Here is a 13,524-nt window from a genome sequence, read left to right on the forward strand (position 1 = left end):
TACTGTATACAGTACAGTTTTCATACGGTAATATGTTTATGTTCCTAAATCAATCTCTTTTATGAGCATGTGAAAGGCATGGTGAATCGATTCTCAAAAATTACTGTACTTTGCATGATTGGAAACAAATGCGTGATTGCGAAATGCTGTGGTGTTACTTTTACAAAGACGGTCAATGAAAAAAAGAATGTTGACCAGGGCAATACTTTGAGTTTACACTTACAGCTTGTCCAAGGTCATTCATTATTAATACTATTAGTAATATCTTCGTTAAAGACTTTGATGGCCACAGCTCAAACATGAGAGGTTGAGCTTTATTAGCTCCACCTTGCGGAAATTCCGGATACTATTATTTTGCTTGTCGTATTATAGGAGAATTTACGGTAACTCGCGGTATTTACCGGTAGCTTGCGGTAGACTGCGTACAGCGTACCGCAAAATAACGCGGTATCGCCCGCGCATTTTGAATGGCTGCATCTGTAGGCTGCCAAAAGTCTCCGAAACCAAATTTTGATAGCAGAAAATTCTCACTCGTCCAGAAGTTCCCTTGGGACCCAACATCCAGCACAGAGTGGTAAAAACGCGTCTTTTTTGGAGCCCCTTTCAGCGTGAATTGGTGGTTCAGTGGTAGAATTCTTGCCAGCCACGCGGGAGGCCCGGGTTCAATTCCCGGCCAATCCAGTGGCTTTTGCAGCGAGCGGCTCCATCACTTGCATCCCCTTTCAACTCGCAACTGAAAACCCACTAAAGCTTAGAAGGTGTGAGCCAGGTCAGTACCCGGATGAGGGTGACCTACAGGGAAAAGCAAAGCTTACAGCTGGAAGCGGTGTTAATGGAGCCAGCTGTGGGACGCTCACCCTGAGGTCTGTGCGGGTCCCAATGCCCCAGTATAGTGACGGAGACGCTGTGTGGTAAAAGGCGCCGTCTTTTGGATGAGATGTAAAACCGAGGTCATAGCTCTCTGTGGTCATTAAAAGTGACCACCAAAACCTTTGACAAAAGCTCTTGGTAATTGATGGTCTTCAATAATGCTTCTCCTTTAGGTACATTTGAAATCAGCTAAAAAATGCTGTGAAATGGGGGGGCACTTCAGGCCAGTGTAGGATTTGGGTTACAAGAACCATTAAACAGCACGAGAAAGCCCGTACACTGAATCGCAGGGCTTTCTATTCAAAGAAGGACAAAAGAAACTTCCCTGAATTCCATTTTTTGCAGCACAGAGAGGACAGCGGGCACGAGGCCTGTTAGCTCAGTTGGTTAGAGCGTGGTGCTAATAACGCCAAGGACGCGGGTTCGATCCCCGTTCAGGCCAGGTAGTCTCCTCCTCTCTTGCCAAAACCCGTTGCTTTCTTGCTGTGGTGAGATTGGTGGTAATTCAAAGACGCCACATACTGCCGACAGACGAGAGTGTTGTGGGAGACGAGAGAAGTGATGGAAGATTGAAGAGTGTCCTAGGTGGAGCCAAGATAAAGTGTCACAATTGCATAGGGGAGAATTTCAAATGTTTAAGATGGTAAAAATAACCGGAAGTGATCCCCCAGTCCGGCACAGTCTGATGTACTTCTGTCATATAAAGTGAAACTAGATGTCGAACTGGAGCCTCACTTATGTAAATTTGCAATATTTGCATAAGTGAGGCACCAGTTATACATCTAGTTTCACTTTAAATGACAAAACTGAAGAGACTTAAAAGAGCTGGAGAGGATTTCTTACAACTTTTGAGCCGGCACAGTTTTCGAAAACGTTTTCTTCACGCTGCACTATACAACACAGACAGCCAAGAGTCTCCAAAACAAAGCGAATTGACAGATAGGAGAAAAGTCCCACTCGTCCTAAAGTTCCCAAAATCCAGCACTGAGCGTAAACAAAGTGTTCAAGTAGCGTGGAGTTACTTGAACCCCTAATCCTAGCTGGAGTTTGAGCGTCTGGTTCAGAGTTTGCTCAAGAGTTTACCTTTCACAGATGCGCAAAGATGAATGTTGAGTGTACACGCTTCAAGGCGCCTTACAGTGCAGGGAGTGATTAGAGACGATTCGTGACGTGTGCTCGTTCCCATATACCGTACGCCCCGGGTTGCAGTGCTAGGATGACGTCCAATACCGCTTCGGCACGTAACGGCATTATATTCAAGTGCAGGACATGAGGGTTTTATTTTGTTCGTTTTGTTCTGCTCTGCTTTGCTTTGTTTTGCTTTCCATGGCGTTTGTAAGAGCGTCAATAAAAAGGCGATTCCTGCGTCTAACACGAATGTAAGAGCTATTTCAAGTGCGGCTTCTAAAATGCTTGTAGACATTTGTCTGTTGTTGATTGTTTTTTTGTGTCTAACAAAGTGCCATTTTCCTGTCCGGACGGGGAGACTTTATCATTTCCACATGAAGCAACCCTTAATTCCTCGGAGGCGTGTCTGTCTGCAAGGTTTGTATTTTGGAAAGGTTTTTTTTTTTAACGGAGACGATTTTGAAAAAGATTTACGCCGGCGTCTCGCGATCCATGTGAGTTTGTAGCAAGAATGCAGCAATAGCAGCGTTTGCTGTAGTCGTGGCTGAGTTGTTAAGGCGATGGACTACTGATACATTGTGTTCTGCATGCATGGGTTCAAATCACACACTTGTCGCTCTCCATGTCTGACACGTGTGGTACTAGAGCAGTACGTTTTCCAGCGGTGGCTGAACATGGTATAGTAGGCTAACGTTGGTATCAAGCAGTGACAATAACAGTGGTTAAGTGCCGCTACTGCCAAGTGACTCTGGGTTGAGACTGTGTTTCCATTTACTTGCAACGCAAATGGAGAAAGAGATTTTTGACAGTCTCTCGAGAGACTGCGCTAGGTGTTTAGAGATAGACTTTGTCAGTTCCCCCTGGAATCATGGCCTCTCAAATAGTTTGTGATTCCTCTAGACGTTTATACAGTAGAAGCATGGTTCGTGGCTTAAATTCAAGCTGACCAAGACTTAGGAAACGAGTTAGAGGTCTGATGCAGAACTGCGAATTCAGTGAACGGGAACACTACAGTACATTGCACTGCATGTGTGAGGAAAGCTGCCCACTTCAGTCCCTTGTCGACCGAACAGAGGACTGTAAAGGATACCACCAAGAAACTTTAGGATGCTGGTTGGAATTCAGCTCCAAAGAAGCCCCTTTGGATGTTATGTCATCAAAAAGTAAGAACAACGAATCTCCCTTTGATCAAAAGCGCAACAAAACTGTTTTCTGTGGAGCAGGTTTCAGACCCGTAGACCTGTTTTATTTTTAGGGCAGGGCGCATTCCCAAACGCGAATCTCCTGTTTTAGAAATGCTTTGGGCGGCGTGAAGTGAAAATAAGAAATTAACTCCAGATGCACATGGAAGCAATCAAGTGTTTCATCCGAGCTGTTTCAAAGACTGCTCAAGAGCTTTCCTTTCACAGAGGCGCAACGATTAATGATGGCGGTGCACCCTTCAATGCGCCTTACAACTCTAGGGAGTGATTGAGACGATTCGTAGTGTGTGCTCGTTTCCCTATATTCCCCGTGCTGCAGTGGTAGGATGACGTACGTTACTGCTTCGACACGTAACGGCATTATATTCAACTGCAGGAGCTGAGGGCTTTCGTAAGCGCGTAAACCAAAGGCAATTCCTGCGTCTAACACTAATTTAAATGCTTTTCAAAGTGCAGTGTGGTGCAGCTTGTAAAATCCTTGTCCACATTTGTGGTTTGTTGATGTTTTTTCTGTCTGCCAAAGTTGCATTTTGACATCAGGACGGGGAGACTTTATCCTTTGAACGTGAAGCCACCCTTAAACCCTCGGAGGCGTGTCTGTCTGCCGGCACGTATTTTGTCAAAGGTATTTTTTTTTAACGGGGAGCGACTCTGAAAAGGTTTCCCCAGCCACCTCGCACTCGTGTTAGATTATAGGAGGAATGCGGCAGTGGCGAGCTCGCCGTAGTCGTGGCCGAGTGTTTAAGGCGATGGACTCGAAATCTGGTGGGGACTCCCCGCGCAGGTTCAAATCCTGTCGTCTACGGCGGCTGCCGCACGTTGTAGTGTGCCTGCGTGGCAGAGGCGAAGTGCCGCTTCTCCTTTTCTGGTACTATAAAAACGCTAAATCGCTTGGACCCGCTGCCATGGAAATCAATTCTTCAGATAACCACACATTTTGCGTTCGCACGTCTGGTGCTCTACTTATGCCTTTGAAAATCGGATCAATAAAGCTCAAAGAACCGACAAGATAGGTGCTCGTAAAGCACGCAGTAAAGAATTCTTATCAGCGAGGGTTTCAGTGGGTTAACTGAGGAGAAGGCGTGATCGCTAATTGTTGAGTTTTTATTTGGTGTTAGAAACACTCTTACTGTGCATGAAGTGCAACAAATGTAGCCACAGAAATTGCATCGTGCTTTCATTTATGCTATTGCAGACACCAACGTTGCCTAGATAGAAAACCGAAAAAGCCGTGGGTTTGCTTGCCAGTCTGAAGGATCTCTCTTCGAATCTCTATCATTTGTCAATGGAAGTAAAAGGCGCTGCAATCTGATACGTTCACATTCAAACCCTCAGCTGTTGTTCGACTTTATTTCTTGACTAATTACAACTGAGTGTCGCATGAGCAGTTACGTAAACTTGTCTGCTATATTTGAACACAAATGCCGTTCTTCAATTAAAACTAACAGTACATTGTCAGGGACATTCAGTTATATACAAACAAGAGACAGACAAGAGAATATTTCTACCTTTCATGTGGACTACGTGTTGACTTACTGATCGGAATAATTGAAATGTTCGGGTTCATAGCCGATGCAGTGCGTGCTAATTAGAACAGCAACGCTGGGCTCTCAGCACCGTACTGAGCCCAGGTGCAGTTCATTTACATGAAGGAAATCTCGTACTGGGTACGATTACACCCACATACAGTAAGTAGCACAGGCTACTTAGGGAGTAGCCTGATGCGTTTAAAAGTGACCCGAGCCAGGCAGGAGTCGAACCTACAATCTCCTGATCCGTAGTCAGACGCGTTATCCATTGCGCCACTGGCCCTGGTGTCACACTGCATGACTGCAACCCAGTGAGCTCAGCACTGCAACTAGTAAAACATTACCCCCGGTCCATTCTTTTCCAAAAGTGAGAAACACCTGTTTTCTACATTGTGTCTGTTTAAAACCATATCTCTTTAAACCAAACCAAGAGTTTGTCCTTTGCACTGATATTCTGATTCATTTCGATTTCAAAGAAAAAAAAAACACTTTCTTCCAAAGCATCATAAAATTGTCCCTTCTTCCAGACTCTACTTCTCTCTTGTAGTAGTACAGCAGACCTTTCCAGGTGAGCAGATCACAGAGTCCGAAATGAGCTTCCTCCATCCAGCAAAGTACCTGAACATGACTCTGTCATCAAAAAAGCACCCCTGTAGTAAAGCAATTAAATCCGAAATCAAGAGGGCAATTGCCTACTGAAGTTCAAGAAGTCATCAATTTTAACCTAGCAACACATTAAAGGCTGCATCTATACAAGTACGATTCTAGAAATGCTCACCAGATTACGTTTTAAGAAGGAACTGCGGCTCAGGTTCCGCCGAGATCTAAACTCGGATGGCAGGATTCAGAGTCCAGAGTTTGGACGGGTGGCGCACAGAGGGTCCATATACTGTAGATCCCTCAGTGATCTTCCGCGTGTTCAAACCGCCAGCGTGTGACTCCCCTGTCCCCGTGACCTCATTGCTCTGCTCTCGCCTGTGTGCAACCGAGCCTGACTCACGGTAAAGTGGAAAAAAAATGCCCTCAACGTGTGATTTACTCTGGAGCGAGGACAGATGTCACCTTCTTATCATTGAACAGGATGTATGTGATGTGGCGACTAGGTTCAATTTTTTATCCTCTTTAAAAGATTAAGGACTGGGTGAGCCTGATTTACCACCCTTTCAGCTAAGAACCCGACGTGCGGACCGTTTAAGCTGCGTAGACTCGGTCGTTTAACTCTTCTCCATTAGCAGGGTTAAGGTTAAAGAAAAAACATTGCTGACTTCTTTTTTGTTTTCCAGCCGCGAGCGCTGATTAGCAAGGTTTGCATTTCATGTTTTGCAAGTTGCATTCTAAGAAAAACAAGTCGTTCAAGACAGGAAATGAATACTTGCATTTAATTAAGTCTAGCCGTAGGCGGTTGTCCATAATGACCAGTCCTGTTCGAGAAGACAGACCAAAAAAAAGGAACCGCTGGGATTCGGACCCGGGATCTCCTGTTTACTAAGCAGGCGCTTTAACCAACTAAGCCACAGCGCGCCAGGAGCTCTGTCCTTTTGCAGCCACTTGGGCACACAACTCAGACACATCTGCATTCGCTGTGCGCTCCGCCTGCTCGCTGAGCAAGTTGCCACCTTTACATACAATAGCAACATCGACACCAAGAGAAAGGATGACAAATGGCTTTTAACTGGAACTTTTCATGTCCAAGGAGCTCAATGTGCTTTCCGTGTACAACAGGGCCACTGAACTCCACACCGGCCACTGAAGCACAGCAGTGGCTTGCTGGCTTGACATCTCCCAAGGAAGATGTTGAAATTGCATGTGGAACAGGAAAATGACCCTCGAGTACGAGGGAAAAAAAATAAAAAAGAAAATCTGGAGCGCGCCAACTCATGTCCGGACAGCCTGGTTTGAACAAAGTGTTCAAGTAGCATGGGAATGCGACCCCTAATCCTAGCTGGAGTTTGAGCGTCTGGTTCAGAGTTTGCTCAAGAGTTTACCTTTCACAGATGCGCAAAGATGAATGTTGAGGGTGCACGCTTCAAGGCGCCTTACAGTGCAGGGAGTGATTAGAGACGATTCGTGACGTGTGCTCGTTCCCATATACCGTACGCCCCGGGTTGCAGTGCTAGGATGACGTCCAATACCGCTTCGGCACGTAACGGCATTATATTCAAGTGCAGGACGTGAGGGTTTTATTTTGTTCGTTTTGTTCTGCTCTGCTTTGCTTTATTTTGCTTTCCATGGTGTTCGTAAGAACGTCAATAAAAAGGCGATTCCTGCGTCTAACACGAATATAAGAGCTATTTCAAGTGCGGCTTCTAAAATGCTTGTAGACATTTGTCTGTTGTTGATTGTTTTTTTGTGTCTAACAAAGTGCCATTTTCCTGTCCGGACGGGGAGACTTTATCATTCCCACATGAAGCCACCCTTAAGTCCTCTGAGGCGTGTCTGTCTGCAAGGTTTGTATTTTGGAAAGGTTTTTTTTTTTAACGGAGAACGACTTTGAAAAAGATTTCCGCCGGCGTCTCGCGATCCGTGTGAGATTGTAGCAAGAACATGGTGCGGCTTCTTAAATGCTTGTGGACATTTCTCTGTTGTTGATTGTTTCTTTGTGTCTAACAAAGTGCCATTTTCCTGTCCGGACGGGGAGACTTTATCATTCCCACATGAAGCCACCCTTAAGTCCTCTGAGGCGTGTCTGTCTGCAAGGCTTGTATTTTGGAAAGGTTTTTTTTTTAATGGAGAACGACTTTGAAAAAGGTTTCCGCCAGCGCCTCGCGATCCATGTGAGATTGTAGCAAGAACGCAGCAACAGCGGTGCTCACTGTAGTCGTGGCCGTGTGGTTAAGACGATGGACTAGAAATCCATTGGGGTCTCCCCGCGCAGGCTCGAATCCTACCGACTACGGTGTCCTCCTCACGTCGTCGTGTGCTGGCGCAAGCAAGGAAAAGTGCCTTTCTGCTTTTCCTGGTGGTTTTAAAACGCGAGATCGCTTGTACCCGCTGCCTTGGAAAGAAATGTCTACATGTTTACTTGCACATTGTCTATTGTTTGTTTGTACATTGTCTTGATGCACTGTTTGCACTTTGTCTTGTTTTTTACACTTGTTTTACAATCGAGAGACCTTCTGTAAGTAAGAATTCCATTGTACCAGTACCGGTTACATATGGCAATAAAGTTCAAGTTCAAATGCTTCAGCGTCCACAAACGGCATTTTGCAGCTGGAAGCAGATGGCGACGCTTTTTGCGGTCGCGTGTCTTGTGCCCCATTTCCGGCCTTTAACATCGAATCAATAAAGCTGTTCGAACCGACACCATAGGTGCTTTTCTTACAACTTTTGATCTGACTCAGTTTCGGAATGCAATTCCTGAACACTGCGAGAGACAACCTACAGATGCAGCCATTCAAAATGAGCGGTAAAAACCCATGGTACAGTAACCAACCCGCAGGGCACCGTAGGGCACCGCGGTAAGTGATTGGCTGGCCAAAATGACCGACAGGGGCACTCGTGGTGCATTGGTTGGTAGTGAAAAGATTTAATCATCTAATGTCTTTACTGTGCACATTTCAATCTGCTTAGTTTTGAATATTTATATGGAATTTTACCACTAAAGGGAAATTTTAGTAGCTGAGCATAAAAAGAAGAGGAGCATAACGCATCTGAAGGTCATAAACGATATTAATTTAGGAACATAAACATTACTGTATGTACATTAACTGTACTGTGTATGGCTGGTCTTGATAGTTTAAAGAAAAAATACACACCAGTCTTCCATTTCTCCCTAAACATTTTAAGCATGAAAGTTGTATGAAACGGTACCCAAATATGTGATTGCTGTATAGAATGAATTTTAATTTTTAAAAATTATTTAACACGAAAATTAAGCTGTTTACATCTTCCGCCTGAGAACAGTCACCCGTTGCTACCCAACGCAGAAACACAGCCACTAACTAGCAAAGAGAGGATATTAGCTAGCTAATATGATAAAGAAATAAATGATTATTTTGTTTATTTCTTTTGCACATTTATTTGAACATTTCCATCGATTGTACAAGCACTTGGAAACTGTCCAATCCCTAGTTCATCAAGCATTTACCGGTCTGGTGCCGGTCTGTGTCTTCTAGGATATAATGCCAGCGAACTCTTGTTTTTATGTCCACTATAACTACGCTGGGCAAACGTTCCGAGGTCAAATTCTTCCAGCACGGGGGTACCTTTAAAGCGGAGACGACGGCACCGAAATTTTTTGGCGCACCTTCTCTTTAAAGCCCTGGCCAAATATGAAGACAGTACGTACAGTTATAATTCAAACGGAATTAAAAACTACACATCCCAGTTACCATGGTGGTGCTTGTGATCATTGCGTTTAACCAACGAAACAGGGCGAAAAATCAGTCACATGACTTTGGGGCAGAGTTTCGAAAGCTTAACCTATCAGCAACAAAGCGAAATTTACACGATAGGCTACCTCAAACTGTCAGTTACACGACTGTGTATGTCGCTTAAGCCACTCCTATTTGGCATTTTAGTTATGGAGGCGAGAAGACGCCCCCTCTCTGGGTGTCTGATTTGCCGCCATCTTTAACTGTTCGGTGTCCGAATCGGAGTAGCTACGCGTACGAAATAAAGTTAATCCCAACTACAAAACATATATTTTTGTGGTAAGAGGGCGCAAAACATCAGTATTTACTGCTATTAATTACTGTACGATTTATAGTTGAAATCTGAGCCTAGATATAAAGTTAGATATAAAGTTAAAATCTCGACAAAGCAATGTAGGAAATACAGAGAAAATAAATCCTTTCTGACATCTAAAATCAGTTTCGATCAAGGTCTCTAAAACGAACAAGAAAAAGAGGATTTTCGGAGGGCAATTACGCTGTGTTTATATAGAATAACTGATTTATGAGCAATCTAATTTCTTGTTCGTTTAAAACAGTGAAATGTCAGCTGCAAAAGATCGCACCAGAAACAGCACTCTCTCTGCCTGTCATAGACGTTCAGGAAAGGCTGAATGAAGTCATGTCAAGTACAATAATTCGGTGATCAATAATAACAGTTGTAGGACAGTATACAGATGCAGCCATTCAAAATGAGTGAGGTATTTCGCGGCATACCCCGGTGGGCGTGTCGCAGTATCACGCAGTATGACGCAGTTAACGTGGTGTCACGTGGTTAACTATCCGGCGTCGCCTTGTAAAACCGCCAGGGGGAGCTTAACCTCTCATGTACAGCATTTGAGCCTTTAATTTTGAACTGTGTATTACAGCATGTTAATCATCAGTCATTAAAATGTTGGTATATTTTATGAAAGCAAGATTGCTCAGTTGGACAAAAGTACACAACCTACCTTTATCAGAAATATTTATGCATCAAAGCCTTTACTGAAGATATTACTAATAGTATTAATAATGGATGACTTTGGACAAGCTGTATACTCAAAGTATAATTTCTTTAGCACATTTGTACAAGCACTTGGAATCTGTCCAAGCCATACTTTGTCAGGCATTTTGTTTTACTTCAATGGGCATAAAAACTTCCTTGCTTTTAACAGGGCGTTTCATAATTTCTAACTACGAAAATGATTTAAAATGCGACACCTATCATTCAACTAGAGCTTAAAATATCACAAGGATCCTCAAGAGCACAGCAAAGAGTGTATTAAAAGACACTTGTATTTATCAACGCTTTCTTTTCCGTATACCAGATTTTATGGAACCACTTCAGAGGGGTGTCAGCCAGTCAGATTCCAGGAATCGGCACTTTAAAGGAAAAATACACACCAGTATTCCATTTCTCCCTAACGATTTTAAGCATCGAAGTATTTAACTAGCATGTGAAATAGCGTGTGAAAAAGTGGTAGTTTTAAGCTTTTCTGCTAATATAATATGGAATCGCGTATCTAAAGAATTTAATAACGGTATTCGTGTGCTGCGACAGGGCTGTGTAGGGCTGTTTCGCCTACCTGTGCATGCGTGCTATCTTGTAGCCGACTGGTCTAGGTGCGTGACTACCAGCTGGCAGGTTGTGTGTTCGAATCCAGCTGGTGCTAGACTCTTCTTTTAACAAACATTTCTTCGAAAAAATAGAATAGCGATATTATGGACAATCAATTGACTTTTATATTTCAAAATATCGCAACATGATCGATATTTGCGATATTTTGAACATATCTTCCCTTCTGACAGTGGTTCCTGCTTCTATTGTGTGTGTGTGTGCAACAGAGTAAATTTTTATAGAGAAATGGAGGCTGGACAGTATGCGTTACAATATAAACATTTATATTGATTTAAATCGTGTTCTGATTTAAATCGCAAACGCGTGTTTAATTATATGTGTTTTTTAATCATAATCAGGCTAATGCAACATAAATTGATACAGTATCTTTGTCTTCTAAGTATCTTAATAAACTTTCAGCATAGCTTTCTACCCATCAAGATTTATATTTCTTGGGATTTTGGGATCAAATGTGGAAGGATTAGATTATAATCGTTTTTATTTGTCAAATACGTGATTGTATTTCTGAATGTTATGTGACACCTACAGTAGTTCACTGCTTTAAATACATCGAATTAAGAAAGTTATGTGTAGCACTTTAGAACTTTTTTCTGAACCAGGAAAAATCTGATCATGTTTCTCTATAACAATAATAAAAAACTTTATTTTACATATCGCCTTTAAAAGTGGCATCTCAAAGCAATACAGTAGATCGAAAAACAGTTAAAAGGGACCAAATTAAATACCAGACAATCGCAAACGCGTTTTCAATAAAATTATTTTATTCATTCAGCAGTTTGTGAGAGGGACATCCAGCAGGGAGAGACACACACACCGGTTTTCATTGACAAAATTGTTTTTTTTCAATTCCTCTTGTCTAACAGGAATGTTTTGTTTGTGGACAGACTGTTAGACAAGAGGAAAAGACCGCCTCCTCCTACGAAGCATTAATCGCGTATCTAAGGAAAATTGCAGTATACCTTTGTTCATGCACATCATTATACAGTACAGTATCTCAATTTGTATTTCGATTAAAAAAAATCATTTGCCCAGCCACTACTGTTGTTATTGTTTTTATCCTGTAAAGCGTTTCCTTTTTCTGCGTTTTCCATTTCCTTTTTCTGATCACTCGCTTTCTGGATACACATCTCACCTGTCCTGTTCTTTGTTTTCCTGGTTTGCTGATTATGCCTGCTGCGGTCCACTCCTACCCTCACACCTAAAGAATACTATTTTAAATTTCTTGGCGCAGTTCATTAACCCTTGTATGTGCTGTCCGCGCCGAAAATGCAATTAAAAAAAAGTCAAAAAACGCGCTCAAAATACAATTTATAGCTTAATAAGATACACTCCACAGGCAAAATTAAAGACAAAATTAAAGACGATTAAAATCTGTAATCTTTCCACTTGTACTGTGAGTCATCGGACAGTTTCTGCTTTGTGTAAGGATGGTGAGAAAGCTGTGCTCAATGTATTAAGGGACTTAAAAGTTAAAGGAGATGCTTCATATTGCTTGACTAATTTTAAAAACCAAGTTATAAATGCAGACGCTCCCTCGGTGCCGCGCCGGGTGTAAATATCAAAGTATACATTCCCAACAAGAATTGTACCCATCTGTCATGCAAATAAAACACCTTGAATTGAATTGAATTGAGGGAGAGAGGGGGGTAGTGGGACAGAGATACTGTAGACAGACTCAAGGCAAATAAAATACTTATGGGTACGCAGGCATTCACGACAGCAACATACGAAACGTTTGCACGTACTGTATAGTTAAGTTATTACTTGGTTTTCAAAATGCAACGAAATACAATATTGTTGTTGCTGCTGTTCTGGTTGTTTTTATCCCGTAAAGCGTTTTGAGAAGCCACCTTTAAAGGCGATATATACTGTAAAACCGCTGATTCTTATGGAATGTGTTCCGCAGGAGATTCAAATTTTTATTTATTTATTTTTTAATCACGTATCTTAGGAAATCTCAGTATAACTTTGTTCATGAACAAATGGCATGTTACATTATCATTCGTTTTTTAACAAGGCTCGCCAGCTAATGTGAATCGAAACCTGTCTTGCTAGCTTTTAAAGTCGTGCATGTGTAAACTGTACTAGAGGGCATGCAAGTTACTCTGCCCCTTTCAGCTGCAGGGAGTCCCTCTGCTGCAACACACAGCAGACAGAACGGGAGACTATTGCCTTTCATATCTGACTCCAGTGAAGTAAAAGGGGTGTCTAAAGGGGTGATTTCAGACCACATTCTAGTTACTTTATTTTGTTTACTTTTAACATTTTTGTAATTTACAGTAGATGTCACAATAGAAGCCCGAAGCCTATTATACTCAGTCTAGCCTTGGATCCTCTGAGTCCCATGACTCAGTCTTGTCTGCTTTCCTAGAATAAAACCAGTTAAGTCTTGTGTACTATGCAATTTATATTTTCCGATTCCATGCATTCCCTTAATGTTTAGAGTTTACTATATTCTCCAGACTCAAACACATAAGTACTAATAGCTCTGTCCCTTTAGGAGACTCGTTGCAGTACTGTGTCCCACTACCCCCATGAATTCTTTAGGTTGGGTCTAATATTTTCCAGTAATATACTGAATGGGATACAAAATGCTGTCAGGCAGGTAACAGAAAAGAGAAAAATATAAATATTTCCATTTTACAGACGTTCACACATTTATAACATTTTGGCTCAATAAAAAGCTAACCCAATAATTAAATGTGATAAAGTATAGTTTGGATGTTTATACATTCATGTTAATCGTATTCTTGATTTATTTCATGTTTCATTTGCTAACTTAGAGC

At 42.2% G+C, this 13,524-nt stretch overlaps 3 non-coding genes across 3 annotated transcripts; 2 read left to right on the top strand and 1 right to left on the bottom strand.

Moving 5' to 3' along the window:
• Positions 1 to 1,238: 1,238 nt before the first annotated feature.
• Positions 1,239 to 1,312, top strand: trnai-aau (transfer RNA isoleucine (anticodon AAU)). Its single transcript has one exon. It is a non-coding gene; the product is annotated as a tRNA-Ile (tRNA).
• Positions 1,313 to 3,923: 2,611 nt separating this feature from the next.
• Positions 3,924 to 4,005, top strand: trnas-cga (transfer RNA serine (anticodon CGA)). The gene has a single exon. It is a non-coding gene; the product is annotated as a tRNA-Ser (tRNA).
• A 934-nt stretch (positions 4,006 to 4,939) lies between these two features.
• trnar-acg (transfer RNA arginine (anticodon ACG)) lies at positions 4,940 to 5,012 on the bottom strand. The gene has a single exon. It is a non-coding gene; the product is annotated as a tRNA-Arg (tRNA).
• Between the last annotated feature and the right edge of the window lie 8,512 nt (positions 5,013 to 13,524).

The sequence above is a fragment of the Atractosteus spatula genome, unplaced genomic scaffold (assembly GCF_055471065.1).
Source record: "Atractosteus spatula isolate fAtrSpa1 unplaced genomic scaffold, fAtrSpa1.hap1 Scaffold_8, whole genome shotgun sequence".
In the NCBI taxonomy this organism is placed as follows: Eukaryota; Metazoa; Chordata; class Actinopteri; order Semionotiformes; family Lepisosteidae; genus Atractosteus; species Atractosteus spatula.